General features: G+C 46.2%; 1 long non-coding RNA gene across 1 annotated transcript in view; it reads right to left on the bottom strand.

Annotated features, from left to right (window-relative positions):
* LOC143818168 (uncharacterized) overlaps positions 1–15,930 on the bottom strand; it is a 66,314-nt gene extending 50,384 nt beyond the window's left edge. The window contains exon 1 of the long non-coding RNA XR_013224357.1: positions 15,841–15,930. This is a non-coding gene — a long non-coding RNA (uncharacterized LOC143818168). The remainder of the gene's footprint in view (positions 1–15,840) is intronic.
* Positions 15,931–16,674: the final 744 nt, after the last annotated feature.

Here is a 16,674-nt window from a genome sequence, read left to right on the forward strand (position 1 = left end):
ATGCCTACTGGTCCATGCATCAGTTGTGAGGTGCACCTTTCTACTGACTGATTGCCTCAGTGCATGGAGAATGCGGTCTTTGACATGCTGGTGGAGGGCTGGGATGGATTTCCTCGCAAAGAAGTGCCGACTGGGTAGCTCATAGCGTGGTACTGCGTAGGCCATCAAGGCTTTGAAAGCTTCGCTTTCAACCAAGCGGTAGGGCATCATCTCTAATGATATAAGTCTAGCAATGTGGGCGTTCAAACCCTGTGTACGCGGATGAGAGGGTGAGTATTTTCTTTTCCTAATGAGAGTCTCTTGGAGGGTGAGCTGGACTGGCGAGGTGCATATGATGGGACTTGCGGTGGTGGTGGTGGTGGTGGACATGGCGGATTGAGAGAGGGTTGGTGATGGTATTCTTGATGTAGGCCTACATGCTGTTTCCTACTAATAAACTTGTGATTCCCTGACTGCTTTGCCCTAGCGACGACACCTCCACATTTGCTGCTGTTGTTGTTCTAACCGGTGGGCTTACAGTGAGGGAAGGAATGCAGCGTTGCTGACTAGCTTCATTGTGAGCGGGTGCAACAACGTTACGGGACATTTGGTAGCTAGTCCAGGCTTGCAAGTGCATGGTGGTTGAATGTCGACGCATGCAAGTTGTATTTAAACTTTTGACATTCTGACCTCTGCTAAATGTCCTTGAGCATTTCTTACAGATCACTTTGCACTGATCATTCGGATCTTGGTTAAAAAATTGCCAGACTGCACTCTTCCTACTATTGCATACCTTTTCAGGCAATAGGCACACTGTGCTACTTTAACCGGATGGCCACGCTGTCCAAAAAATGGTTTTGGTTTTGCCAAACTTTTTTGGCCAGAGACGGGCCTGCCAGATGAATGCTAATGTGATGTAGATGGCTGCTGCCGATCGTCCTCCTCCGCTTCTGAGCTACTGCCAGCGGCACCCTCTTCCCCAATGGCTGCCAATCTGGGTCAACAACTGGGTCATCTATCACCTCCTCTTCAATCTCATGTTCAGTTATCTCTGTGTCACTGTGTAAGGTGCTATAACGTTCGGGAATGGGCACCATCGTCTCATCAGGGTCAGTTTCTGGCTCAGTACACTGCGAGGGCAATGTAGTTATGTGAGTCGATGGAACAGCATGACAATCTAGCTGTGGGTGTGCATCAGTACACTCCATGTCCAAATCATCTTCCAGTGGGCTGTTAACTATTTCCCTTTCTAACCCAGGCACCGTATGTGTAAAGAGCTCCATGGAGTAAACTGTTGTGTCGCCTGACTATTCCTTCACTGTTGTTTTGGGGGAAGGACACAAGGAATCAACTTGTTCCTGACTGGGAGCATCCACCGACGACTGACTACTTTTCAATTTTGAACTATCCGAAGAGGAGGCAAAAGAGCTAGAGGCAGAGTCAGCAAGGAAAGCCAAAACTTTTTCCTCCTGCTCCGGCTTTAACAGCGGTTTTCCTACTCCCAGAAAAGGTGGCGTTCGAGGCCTTGTGTAGCCGGACGATGACGCTGGCTCAACAACTTGAGACTTAGGTGCTATTTTGATTTTCCTTCTCCCACCCGATGCTCCACCAGCACCACCACCATCAGCATTACCAGATGGCAATGACCGCCCACAGCCACGACCTCTTCCACCAGCCTTCCTCATTCTTGGGAAAATGTAACCAAACTAACAACCGTTATGTGGTACTGAAAAACAAGGTAGAAGGTGTATGTTAACTTGTTGTGAATATAAATCTCCCTTTTTATGTGTCGGTGAGTGCTGAATAAATCAGGCCCACTATATTACAGTATAGTTTCTGTGGCACAAAATGACTGACAGAGATACCACAGACACGACTGGCACAGATTTGGCAATATTATTCTCCCTTTATTTTTATTTTTTTGGGGGAGACTAGTGAATAAATCAGGCCCACTATATTACAGTATAGTTTCTGTGGCACAAAATGACTGACAGATACCAGAGACAGGACTGGCGCAGATGCACAGATTTGGCAATATTATTCTCCCTTTATTTTAATTTTTTGGGGGGAGACTAATGAATAAATCAGCCCCAATGTATGACAGTATAGTTTCTGTGGCACAAAATGACTGACAGAGATACCACAGACGACTGGCACAGATGCACAGATTTGGCAATATTATTCTCCCTTTATTTATATGGGAGACTAGTGAATAAATCAGGCCCCTATATTACAGTATAGTTTCTGTGGCACAGAATGACTGACAGAGATACCACAGACACGACTGGCACAGATTTGGCAATATTATTCTCCCTTTATTTTTATTTTTTGGGGGGAGACTAGTGAATAAATCAGGCCCACTATATTACAGTATAGTTTTTGTGGCACAAAATGACTGACAGAGATACCACAGACAGGACTGGCGCAGATGCACAGGTTTGGCAATATTATTCTCCCTTTATTTTAATTTTTTGGGGGGAGACTAGTGAATAAATCAGGCCCACTATATTACAGTATAGTTTCTGTGGCACAAAATGACTGACAGAGATACCACAGACACGACTGGCACAGATGCACTGATTGGCAATATTAATCTCCCTTTTCAGGTGTGGGACAGTGCAGAAAAACACAGGCCCACTGTTTTACACTACACAGTTTCAGGGGCAGAAAGTGGCTGGAAGATATATAAAAAAAAAATTAAAGGGACTGTACTTCAATTACTATCTCCCTACAATAATCTCTGAAAAGTATGGCAGGCAGCAATAAAAAGGACTGCTGCACACAAGTGTGGACAAACAAACAAGATAGCTGTGCAGAAAGGAAGGAGCAACAGGATTTGTGCTTTTAAAAAAGCAGTTGGTTTGCACAGCGGCGTACAAACAGCAATGCAGCTATCAGGGAGCCTTCTAGGGCAGCCCAATAAGCTACAGAGCTGATGAAGAGAAATCTAGCCTCCACTGTCCCTGCAAAGAAAAGATGGTTTTGGACAGTGGAAATCGCTACAGCACAAGCGGTTTGGAGGTTAATGTACCCTTACCTGCCTAGGCCTCCAAACAAATGCACTATCAGGATGCAGTGGACCCATGTGGTTATGATGCAAAAAACACAGGTGCAGCATAACCGATGAGGCAGCCACTCACGAGTCCGACCTACCAAACTAATAGAGGGGGTGGCTGCTTGGCACATTGCTCCACATAAAAGACTTGTATGTGGCGCTGTTCACACAATGGAGATGCACAGCATCCAGGCAAGCCTAGTAGTGACACCCTTCTATTAGATCAGGCGGGCCTGCCTAGCGCTATCCAAATGCACCCCATGTGAACAGACACCGCAGTTTACAAGACAAAAATGGGCCCAACTGCACCCCGGAAAAAAGTGCAAAAAACACACATAAAAAAAAAAAAAAATTATGTGAGGTACCCTTGACGCGGGTCATGAGCTTCTTTATTTTGGCCAAAATATCAACTAATACCTCACATAATTTTTTTTTTTTTTTTTTTATGTGTTTTTTGCACTTTTTTCCGGAAGGTGTGAAAATTACCTCTGCAAAGTATATAGAGTTTCTGACTGACAACTTTCTTCCATGGCATAAAAAGCAGAAACGTGCCTTCAGGAGCAAAATCATCTTCATGCATAACAATGCACCATCTTATGCTGCAAAGAATACCTCTGAGTCATTGGCTGCTATGGGCATAAAAGGAGATAAACTCATGGTGTGGCCACCATCTTCCCCTGAACTCAACCCTATAGAGAACCTTTGGAGTATCATCAAGCAAAAGATCTATGAGGGTGGGAGGCAGTTCACATTAAAACAGCAGCTCTGGGAGGCTATTCTGACTTCATGCAAAGAAATACAAGCAGAAACTCTCCAAAAACTCACAAGTTCAATGGATGCAAGAATTGTGAAGGTGATATAAAAGAAGGGGTCCTATGTTAACATGTAACTTGTCCTGTTTTGGAGTTACGGTAAATAGCTTTTTTGTTCAGTGAATGTGACCTCCTAATGCTGCAAATTAAACAAATGAGCATTTTCAGTCCTTTAAAACATATCAAATGTTTAGAAATTCTACTGTGCCTAATAATTTGGAACAGTGCATTTTGAGGTTTTATTCATTTTGGAGATTATACTGTTATCATTAGGAGGTTTCTTCAATAAAATTCGATGTATACTGTAATGGGTGATGACTTTTATTAGACTGACTGTCATTTGTACCAACCATTTAGAAAAATCAGAGAAAAATATCATTTGCATAATAATTTGAAACATGTTGTAGGTCCTTCTCGGCCCTGTCTATTTTGAAACCTGTTAGCACATAATGATGACTTGAATTACTAGAGCTAAGGAGTGTGCAGCGGAGCACATGCCGAGTAGAGACTTGTGCAGAGCTTCACCCTTGGGGGAATGGACTAGGGGCTCAACGGGCAAAACCAGTGGCCGCCATTTGCCACCAGAAGCAGGACCATTTGTTGGGTGGGGAAGCATGAAGATGCAGTGTCGGCCTCCGCTAGCATTCCATCACACATCGGACCACACGCAACTAAAGGACAGCGGAGTCATGATAAGATGAATTTGATACCAAGATCGTTGTGTTGTATTGCATCTACACTGTTTTCACCTTCTTTTGCCCTCCTTGTTACCTCCCTGTTATCCCTCTGTTATCTCCCTGCGAGGAGTTTATTGCTGTAGATTAAACCGCACTCTTGGGTAGGAGAGAGAGGTACGTAGCTGCAAACGCTATCCAGGCACTAATAGAGTACATAGAGTCCAATTTAAAAGCTGGGTAGGTGCTCTATCCGCTAGTGAGCACAGCAAAAATTAGAAAGGAAAAAGGAAGTGAAGGCACTCCAACCCAGAAATAAAAGAAAAAAAACTTTTCGGCATGTCAAACCAAGTTGAAAACATGAGAAACACCTGACGCGTTTCTGGCGCATAGAAAGCGCCCTTAATTATAGGATATAAAACAGGATATGTGACATGAAATATATACAAAAGTTAGACCAATCACAAATGGTGAATAATTACAACAATATGTACCCGCTGATATCAAGGAGAAACCAGGAAGAAAAAGTCTTAGCACATGAAATACAAACATTTTTCCAATTCATCCCACTGAGGTATCTTGCATATAACTTGAGGATCCAGAAGACTTTCCATGTGGTCAGGGATCCTGTTTAATTTTCAAATCTTATAAAAAAAAATAAAATAAAATTTGAAATATATGTATAACCATAAAAGATAAAATCAAGTCTATTCAATCCATAGCATAAGTGCAAGCATTGCAACTGATCTCTGAGCAAAGGGAAAGAAAATTAAAAAAAATTGGAATTTATGTATAACCATTAGTGATGAGCGAACGTGCTCACCACTACGTTACTCGCCCGAGTATCATTATGCTCAGTGTACTCGGCAAGCACCGAGCATTTCTGGGATTATTCGGCGGCAACTGGTGTTTCCACCCAGCATTTTTGGCGGACTTGGAGACCCAATCACGCTGCAGGGATTGTCTGCCAGGCCTTTAAACACCCCAGCCATCTTTTTTGTGGTCGTTCAGTGATTGGCTTGGCCGCACAGCATCATTCCGAGTATGAGACTTGGCACCGCCCTGCTCGCCGCATTCAGCTCCGGATTCAGCGAGAGTAGGGAGAGCTGCTGCCAGGATAGGGTCAGAATCGTGGTTTTTATAGTTAGTGTAGGTTTGCAACTGTTAAATTCACAACTCCTGAGAAACCAACAATCCTTTTTAGGGCTAATTCGTGGATCCCAATATTGCAGCGCTACGTTGGCAGGGCACGGCATATCCACATCAGTGCAAGGCCTGCAGGCACTGTATGTGCGTACATAGCTTCCACTGCATCTCTCCCTAAGCTCCATAACTGTCTGCTGCTGCTGCAGCTTCTTTACTATATACCTAGTTGCAATTTTTTTTTCTCAAAATTAATCCCCCCCCAAAAAAATATACAGTGTGTTCTGTCAGACAGATGCCTGTTTAAAAATCACAGTTTTTCAGGCATACGTAGCATAGTTGTGTGTGCTAGCCTTGTTCTACAATTTTTTTTGTGTGTGTTTTAAATTCACCAAAAAAGGCCTCATATATCTGCGTGCTCCAAGTTTGGGCATTTTAGGCCGTTTTGCCACTGTTTTTGCTGTCTGCTACTCTAATTATATACAGCACTATTTGGCATTTAAAAAAAAAGCAGGCCACATATTTGCCAGTGTGGTATTTCCATGACAGCTCTCATATATCTGCGTGCTCCACGTTTGGGCATTGTAGGCCGGTGGACCACTTTTTTTGCTGTCTGTTACTCTACTTATATACAGCACTATTTTGCATAAATTAACTTCATAAAAAAGCCCACCAAAATTGAATACAGTCTGTTATGTCAGGCTGAGGCCTGCCTGGTGTTTGGATTTGAATCGTAGATTTCCAGGCATACTGATCAGATATTATTTCGCTACTAATAAATACATTTGTGTTGAGCATTTGAAATAGTGCAGTAGTCCATTTAAAATGGGCAAGGCAAGGGACAAGGGAAGGGGAAGTGGACCTGATGATGATGGTGCATGCAGAGGACGAGGCCGTGGCCAAGGTGGAAGTGGGCAACAACAAAGGCCCACACCTTCTCGCTCAACTTTCCTGTCCCAGTTTCTAGGGGACCGCAGCAAACCACTATTAAAGCCAGAGCAGTGTGAAACGGTTATTGGTTGAATAGCGGATAATGCTTCCAGTCACTTAGCCACCACCACCATGTCTTCCACATGGTCAAGTCTGAGTAGCCTTGAGTGTGCTCCAGATATTCCTCACCCTGATCCTCCTTCCTCCAACCATGCCGAGTGCCCTGAGACAATTGATCCCACACTTGGAACCGCTGAAGAGCTGTTCAGTTTTCTATTTCAAGATTCAGAACTCTCGGCCGGTCAACTTGAAGTGGGGACAGATGAGATCGCATGTAGAGATGCCCAAAGCTTTGGCCAGCCCTGGTCACACAAAGGTGATGGTGGGAAAGTGTCAGAAGAGGTGGACGATGATGAGACACAATTGCCAGAAAGTCAGGAGGAGGAGCAGGGTGCGGATGTGGAAGACGAGGTGGTGGATGACTATGTGACTGACCCAACCTGGCAGGAGGACATGCAGAGCGAGGGCAGCAGAACACATGGGGCAGGAGGCATATCACCCCAACAGGCAGGAAGAACCAGTGTGGTGGCCACACACAGAAGGCGTGCATCCGTTCCCCATAACACCAACATGAGGGAAGTTGCCATTCCAACTGTTAGATCTTACAGAGTCTGGTTGTTTTTTAAAGTCTCTGCCGATAACCCCAAACAGGCCATTTGCAGCACCTGCCATGCCCGCATCAGCAGGTGTAGCAAAACAACCAGCCTGACCACCACCAGCATGATCATGCACATGGCAGCAAAGCACCCGACTTTGTGGGCTGAACCCCAGGCTCCTGGACCACTGCAGGTCACACCACTGCTTCTTCCATTGTTTTGCCTAGAAGCCAATCCCCAGTACACCATGCACGTGAAGATGCCTGCACCTGTTGTGGCCCACAGTCAAGCAGCACCATCATCAAGCCCGTCCACATGCTTGTCCCAGCAAGCCATCAATTGTCTATAACCCAGTCTTTGGAACGCAAGCAGAAATACCCAGGCAAGGCGCAACAGGGCACAATCCTAAATCCTAATATTTCTCTTCTACTTGCGCTAGAAGTGCTGCATTTTAGGCTCATTGAGACAGAAGCTTTCCGCAACCTGATGGCAGCGGTCGTCCCAAGGTACTCGGTCCCCAGTCGCCACTATTTCTCCCGGTGAGCCATACCGGAATTACACCAGCATGTGTCCCATAACATTACTCATGCCCTCAACAATGCTGTTACAGGGAAAGTCCACCTAACCACGGACACATGGACAAGTGCTTGTAGGCAGGGATGGTACATCTCATGGACGGCACACTGGGTTAACATAGTGGAAGCCGGGACCGAGTCGGACCTTGGGATGGAATACATCATCCCCACGCCGAGGATTGCTGGCCCTATGTCAATCAGGATTGCCCACACAGTCTACAGCTCCTGCACCTCCTCCTCTTCATCCTCCATCTCTGAAATCAACACATCAGTCAGAAGCTGGAAGCACTGCAGCACTGCTCAGCCAAGTGGCAACAGGCTGTGCTGAAGCTAATCTGCATAGGTGACAAACCGCACAATGCAGAAGAGTTGTGGCCAGAGCTGAAAGAGCAGTCAGATGTTTGGATGACGCCGCTGAACCTACAGCCAGGCATGGTCATGTGTGACAAAGGCCATGACCTGGTGGTGGCCCTGAGGCAAGGTAAGCTCCCACATGTACCTTGTTTGGCACATGTGCTTAACCTCGTGGTTAAATGTTTTCTGAAAAGCTACCTGGAGCTGCCGGATCTGCTAGTGAAAGTACGCCATCTGTCTGCCCATTTTAGAAAGTCAGCTACAGCTTTAGCCGCCCTTGCCATGCTTCAGCAGCGTTTGCAGCTTCCAGCTCACCGGCTGGTGTGTGATGTCCCCAAGCGCTGGAACTCTACTCTGCATATGTTGGAAAGGATTTGTGAGCAGAAGAGGGTAGGTGTTTACTACCAACATCAGCAAGGCCATCGATATTCTGTTCAGATTCCACACATAAGACCTCAGGAGTGGACATGGATGTCTGACATATGTTCTCCAAAACATTGAGAACTGCACCAAGATGGTGAGCGGCGATGACGCCATAATTAGCGTCACCATCCCACTTCTCCACATTCTGAAAACCTCTCTGCTCACAATTAAAGAGGATGCATTGCAGGCAGAGCACGAGGACATGGAGCAAGGAACCATACAGGGGGATTACACTCAGCCCAGCCTCATGTCTTCTCAACGTGGATTGGTAGTCAATGAGGAGGAAAAAGAACAGGAGCTACTTTCATGCACTATAGACTGTACTACAAACACAGCTGTCATACCGTCTGTTCAGTGGGGATGGCCTGAGGACAGGGAGGAGGAGGAGGACAGCATGGTCAGTCTTCCTGTTGGTGAGGACACGGAAGTCTTGCCTGTTAGCAGTCTGGCACGCCTGGCTGACTTTATGTTGTGCTGCATTTCATGTGACTCTCGCATTATAAAAATTTTGGGTGACACTCATTACTGGTTGGTGACACTTCTAGACCCATGCTACAAGGAGAACTTTCAATCTCTTCTACCAGAGGCAGAGAGGTGTACTAAAATGTTGCAGTACCAGAGGGCCCTTGTAGCGGAATTACTTAGAAAATTCCCATGTGAGAATGCTGGCAGCAGACGTCAGAGTTTGTTGTACAACCAAGGAGTCCAAAAGAGAGAGACATAATTACAATCCAGCTCAGCCAGGGGAACAATGGCAAAGTTCTGGGACATTTTTCTCAGACCCTCCCATCGTGATGGCACAGAGGCAAGGGGTGCTGTCACAAGAAGTGCAATGTTTGGGAAGATGGTGAGGGAGTACCTTGCAGATCGTACAAACATCCTCCATAATTCCTCTGTGCCTTTTAATTATTGGGTATCCAAGCTGGACACGTGGCATGACCTGGCTCTCTACGCCTTGGAGGTCCTGGCCTGCCCCTGCTGCTAGCGTTCTGTCAGAGCGGGTTTTTAGTGCCTCTGGTGCAATTATAACAGATAAGCGCATCCACCTGTCAAATGAAAATGCTGACAGGCTGACTCTTATAAAAATGAACAAGGGGTGGATTGGGAAAGACTTCTGTACACCACTAAGTGAAAACAGCTAAACATAACCTCAAATACATTCTGTGTTTTCGGGAGGTGCATTCTCATGCACCTCTTCACAACCACACATGGGTATACACTTCCAGATTTGGCATGTTTCTTGTTATCCTCCTCCTTATCCTCATCCTCATCATCCAGAACCACTAGATGACCAAGGTGAACATGCTCAGTACTGTTATAGGCCGGTGCATTTTGGGCAAGGGGGCTGTGAAGGCACTATTTTATTTAGTAAAAAAGACCCCACATTGGGGAATTGGGCATTACATTACTTTGGGCCTACTTCTTAACTCTGTCTCCTGCAATGTGTCCTTTACCTGCCACTAGATCACCAGGGTGAACATGCTCTGTACTATGAATTTTGGGCAAGGGGGCTGTGATGGTACTATTTTATTTATTAAAAAAGGACCCCACATTGGGGAATTGTTTGTCAGCTCATGCCCTCTATTACAAGTCTCAGAGACCCACACCCCTGCATTGGACCTACTTAACTCTGTTTCCTGCAATGTCTCTTCCTTATCTCCAATGACATGACCTGGGTGAACGTGTTCTGTACTTTTATAGGCCACAGAATTTTGAGCAAGGGGGGCTGTGATGGCAACAGTATATTTTTAAAAAAGGTACCCCCCATTGGTGAAACCACATCCTTGTTGACAAACACTTCATAATATTTGTGTACCTTAAAAAGCTCACTTGAAAAGCTCCTTTTTGTGTTGCTTGGTTGCTCACATTGGACACAATACACTTCATATAAATTTGATAAAGCAATGCTGTTAGTTTGGCTCAGTAGTTAATTACAAATATTTCTTTGTCGACTATATTAGTTTCTCTCCTTGAGAGCGATAACTTTGGCTGACTAAAATGTCAGGGCTGCCACTAGGAATTTCAGGGCCCTAACTGTAAATATTTTTGGGCCGCCTTGAGACTCCACCCAGGCTCTACCCCAGCTCCGCCTCCACCCCGCAAATCTTTCACAGTCCCACTGCCTACTCTTGGAAAAACTCCACTTCTGCACCACGTCCTCACCAATCACACATTAACAGTTCCAAGATCATATATATATATATATATATATATACACTAGATGTTTCCAGCCAGCTAACGCTCGGCACGCTCATTGCTATCTAATTAACGCTGCTGGTGATTAAACTAAAGTAAATTATGACAACATTCAATAGCGCTTAGGGTACTGTCACACAGTGGCACTTTGGTCGCTACGACGGTACGATCTGTGACGTTCCAGAGATATCCATACGATATCGCAGTGTCTGACACGCTACTGCGATCAGGGACCCTGCTGAGAATCGTACGTTGTAGCAGATCGTTTGAAACTTTATTTTGTCGCTGGATCTCCTGCTGTCATCGCTGGATCATTGTGTGTGACAGCGATCCAGCGATGCGTTCGCTTGTAACCAGGGTAAACATCGGGTTACTAAGCGCGGCCCTGCGCTTAGTAACCCGATGTTTACCCTGGTTACCCGGGACCTCGGCATCGTTGGTCGCTGGAAAGCGGTCTGTGTGACAGCTCTCCAGCGACCACACAACGACTTTCCAACGATCACGGCCAGGTCATATCGCTGGTCGTGATCGTTGGAAAGTTGCAGAGTGTGACAGTACCCTTACGCAGGTGGTAAATTAACTTAAAATGAAGTTAATAACAATAGTGTGGTGATGTGTTGGGGGCAGGATTATGTGTGGTGATGTGGTGGGGGGGCGGAATTATGTGTGGTGATGTGTTGGGGGTGGGATTATGTGTGGTGATATGGTGGGGGGCGGGATTATGTGTGGTAATGGGGTGGGGGGTGGGATTATGTGTGGTAATGTGGTGGTGGGCCTGGATTATGTGTGGTGATGTGGTGGGGGGCTGGATTATGTGTGGTGATGTGGTGGGGGCGGGATTATGTGTGGTAATGTGGTGGGGGGCGGGATTATGTGTGGTAATGTGGTGGGGGCGGGATTATGTGTGGTAATGTGGTGGGGGGCGGGATTATGTGTGGTAATGTGGTGGGGGCGGGATTATGTGTGGTAATGTGGTTGGGGGTGGGATTATCTGTAGTAATGTGGTGGGGGCTGGATTATGTGTGGTAATGTGGGGGGCGGGATTATGTGTGGTAATGTGGTGGGGGCGGGATTATCTGTGGTAATGTGGTGGGGGGCGGGATTATGTGTGGTGATGGGGTGGGGGGCGGGATTATGTGTAGTGATGTGGTGGGGGGCGGGATTATGTGTGGTGATGTGGTGGGGGGTGGGATTATGTGTGTTGATGTGGTGGGCGGGCTTATTTGTGGTGATGTGGTGGGGGGCGGGATTATGTGTGGTAATGTAGTGAGGGGCTGGATTATGTGTGGTAATGTGGTGGGGGTGGGATTTTCTGTGGTAATGGGGTGGGGGGATGGGATTATGTGTGGTAATATGGTGGGGGGCAGGATTATGTGTGGTAATGTGGTGGGTGGCAGGATTATGTGTGGTAATGTGGTTGGGGGCGGGATTATGTGTGGCAATGTGGTGGGGGGCGGGATTATCTTTGGTAATGTGGTGGGGGGCGGGATTATGTGTGATAATGTGGTGTGGGGCGGGATTATCTGTAGTAATGTGGTGGGGGGCGGGATTATGTGTGGAAATGGTGGGGGGCGGGATTATGTGTGGTAATATGGTGGGGGGCAGGATTATGTGTGGTGATGTGGTGGGGGGGTGGGATTATGTGTGGTAATGTGCTGGGGGGGTGGGATTATGTGTGGTAATGTGGTGGGGGGGCGGGATTATGTGTTGTAATGTGGTGGGGGCAGGATTATCTGTGGTAATGTGGTGGGGTGGCGGGATTATGTGTGGTGATGTGGTGGGGGGCGGGATTATGTGTGGTGATGTGTTGGGGGTCGGGATTGTGGACTCTGCTCTGCTTCAGGAAAATGGCCGCCGCGATCTCCATCTGCGCACGCGCGGCATCCAGCGGCCATTTTCCTGAAGCCGCGGCCAGCAGAGCGCCGCTTCTGCGCACGCGTGGCCAAAGGAAGATGGCCGCCCCCACCGATCACCAATGAAATAGCACACATCGCGCTCTTTTCACTCCCCTGTGCAGTGGATTCGGGACCTTGGACATGCGCACACCACTACGCCACCAATGGAAAACTAAGCAAGATCTGGGGGAAGACACCACGCCCATCTGACCAGACCAGCCTGATTGACAGGCGAAAACGACTACTTTGGTAACGTATTTCGGCAGCATAGGTGGGGAATCGGGGTCCACAAAATACACTATTGCAATGCACAGCTCAGGCCCTATTTAACAGTATTTTTATCTCATACGGAAAAAACGGGGTGACAGGTTCCCTTTAAAAAAAAACAAACTTTTTTTTTCCACTTTTTACTAGCTTCAATAGTCTCCATGGGATTCTAGAAGCTGCGATCATCCGATCGCCTGTGCTACACAAAGGAGGGCCGCATCCTTGCTCTATGTAGCAGAAATTCTCACTTGCCATGAGTGCCGACCACTGGTTGACGCTCATAGCAGAGCAATGACAACCACAGGGGTCTGCTGAAGACCCTGGGTTGTCATGCCAACCCATTGGCGACCCATAGTCATGAGACATGAGCGCTGATGAGTGTGGTTTGTGACGTGTGCATGTTAAGTGCCACTGTCAGACGGCGATCATAGCTATCCGGCAATAACAACCACAGGGGTCTCCTGCAGACCCCAGATTGACATGCCAACCTATCTGCGACCCACAGTCATGTCACATGGGCGCCGATGGTTATGGTTTTCTATGCGCTTCCGGCTAATGCATGTTAAATGCCGCTCTCAGAGATTGACAGTGGCATTTAACATGAATGAGTTGATCAGATCAGCTTTCACGTGCCGAAAAAGGTGCGGGCGCATGGCCGAAGCCCGCACCAAACAGGGGGAGGCATCCTATGATGTACACTGCACGTCTTTAGGTGTTAAGGGGTTAATGAATGTAAACAGTATATATTATTGCATATACTGTATATTCACAGTACCAAAAAATCTCTTTATTGGTATTCATTAAAAACCTATAAATTCTAGAATATACTGCAAATACACCCCAAAATAAGAGAACTCAAAAATTGATATGATAACACTGGTCAACAGCATTTTTGGTGCCAAAGATATTTCATCGAATTTAGGGTATTTTTGGGGTGCTGATTCTGAATATGTCATCAGTTTTGCCAGATTGGCTCAAGTTTTTGAGATTTTTGGTATCTTATTTATAGCACTTGTTGGTAAATGCGACGCATCATCTCATTAATTTCTTTGGATTAGTACTTGAACTGAGCAGTTCTCAATATAGTTTTGTGTTAATTAGTGTTCTAAAAGTTTGTTCATAGCTTGATTTTTGCACTAACTTTATGTTGTTGTCTGTTTTCCAGTGAAAAGCATGAACTCATCAAGAAGAAGTTGTCTTAACGATCCAGACTCATTCTGTTACATTTGTGGTGAATACACACTGCCAAAACATAGAAGAAACATAACAGACTTCGTAAAAAAAGTGTATTTTGCCTATTTTGGGGTTATGCTTGGGGACCAAGACAAGTTTTGGGCACCACACATAGTGTGCAAAACATGTATCGAATTATTACGAAAATGGAGCAAAGGACAAAGAAAAAGCTTCAAATTTGGTGTTCCAATGGTGTGGAGAGAGCCAAAAAATCATCATGATGACTGTTATTTATGGTAAACACAGGTACAGGCACATCTTCACAATGAGGGACAGGCCTTCTTGCAGATTCCATGTTACTCCCATTTTCGTTTCTTATGCTTATTGAATCCTTGCACTTGCACTGCACAGAAATAACAGTCATCATGATGATTTTTTGGCTCTCTCCACACCATTGGAACACCAAATTTGAAGCTTTTTCTTTGTCCTTTGCTCCATTTTCGTAATAATTCGATACATGCTTTGCACACTATGTGTGGTGCCCAAAACTTGTCTTGGTCCCCAAGCATAACCCCAAAATAGGCAAAATACACTTTTTTTACGAAGTCTGTTATGTTTCTTCTATGTTTTGGCAGTGTGTATTCACCACAAATGTAACAGAATGAGTCTGGATCGTTAAGACAACTTCTTCTTGATGAGTTCATGCTTTTCACTGGAAAACAGACAACAACATAAAGTTAGTGCAAAAATCAAGCTATGAACAAACTTTTAGAACACTAATTAACACAAAACTATATTGAGAACTGCTCAGTTCAAGTACTAATCCAAAGAAATTAATGAGATGATGCGTCGCATTTACCAACAAGTGCTATAAATAAGATACCAAAAATGTCAAAAACTTGAGCCAATCTGGCAAAACTGATAGCATATTCAGAATCAGCACCCCAAAAATACCCCAAATTCATTAAAATATTTTGGACACCAGAAAAAAAAATTTTTTTTGTTGACCTGTGTAATAGGAAAAATAGCAAATAGTCAAGCATTAAGGGAGCTCACCCTATTTGTCAACTACTCTTGTTCCTACCTGTCAGCAGAGGTTGGCACCCTTTTAAAGCGCCGCCTCTCCTTATCAACTAGCCCTGGTCATCATTACTGCCCCCTCCTCCACCTCACCCTGTTGGATGCAGGATGCAGACTTCCCTCAGCAGCCTCTCCTCACTCCCGTAAGCAGCCTCCAGCTGCCAGATGCAGAATTCCCTCAGCAGCCTCACCCTGCCAGATGCAGCCACCTCAGCAGCCTCCCATCTCCTCACCAGCCTCCCCTCACCAGCCTCCCCTCACCTCACCAGCCTCCCCTCACCAGCCTCCCCTCACCTCACCAGCCTCCCATCTCCTCACCTCAGCAGCCTCCCATCACCTCACCTCAGCAGCCTCCCCTCACCTCAGCAGCCTCCCCTCACCTCTGCAGCCTCTCCTCACCTCAGCAGCCTTCCCTCTCCTCACCAGTCTCCCATATCCTCACCTCAGCAGCCTCCCATCTCCTCACCTCAGCAGCCTCTCCTCACCTCAGCAGCCTCCCATCTCCTCACCTCAGCAGCCTCCCCTCTCCTCAGCTGCCTCATCTCCTTACCTCAGCAGCCTCCCCTCACCTCAGCAGCCTCTCATATCCTCCCCTCTCCTCACTCACATCAGCAGACTCATGTCTCACCTCATTTCCCTCTGCAGCTTCCTGAGTCCTCACACACTGCCCGCCTCCTCTCCCTGCTCACTGCCGACTTCAGCATCTTCTCCTGTCTCCAACAAACATGACATGCTGCTCTGCAGTCTGCTCCTACATTAAGAAGAGCGAGCAGTGTGTCACATGACCGGCTTCAGGACCATGATGCAAATGGGCCTGCTGCTGCTTAAAGTTACAGCACCCATTTCTGGACGCCAGATGCACTAACACTGTAGCTGTATTTTTAAATCACCGCAGTGTTATGTATCTGGCTTGCAGCGGCCATGAACTATTGCGCCTGGGGCCTGACCAGCAGTAGCAAGGGAGGAGGGCCTGGGCTGCCAGCGCATCCGGGCCCCCCTTTTTGCTACTGTTCATCAAGCCCCATACAGTAGTAAGGGCAGTAATGAATGGCGAATATACAAATGGCGATTTGGAATCCAGATTAAAATACTGTATACCGAATGCATTCAGACGATGACATAGCTGCATTTCTTGTAAAACATTTATACATGTGACAGACAATGCTCATAGTGACACAATCTTAATAAATGTTTGTTTATTCACTTCACAAATAGTTCTAAGCCTCTATATGTTTGCTGTTTGTCATTGTAAAACATTAAGGTTTACTGAAACTCTGCCTGTGGTGGTTTGATCTATATCCTTGTGGCTTTTATTTTCTAGGGGTTTATGGCCCCTCGTCTGATGACCCCATGATATCTCAGTTTCATACAACCTTGAAAGCTGGCCATTTCAAGGTCTGGGTGAAACTAGAGTTACTACATAGTGTAAATCACTATATAAGACCAGAGAAACATGATTAAG

This window comes from Ranitomeya variabilis, chromosome 3, assembly GCF_051348905.1.
Source record: "Ranitomeya variabilis isolate aRanVar5 chromosome 3, aRanVar5.hap1, whole genome shotgun sequence".
NCBI lineage: Eukaryota > Metazoa > Chordata > Amphibia > Anura > Dendrobatidae > Ranitomeya > Ranitomeya variabilis.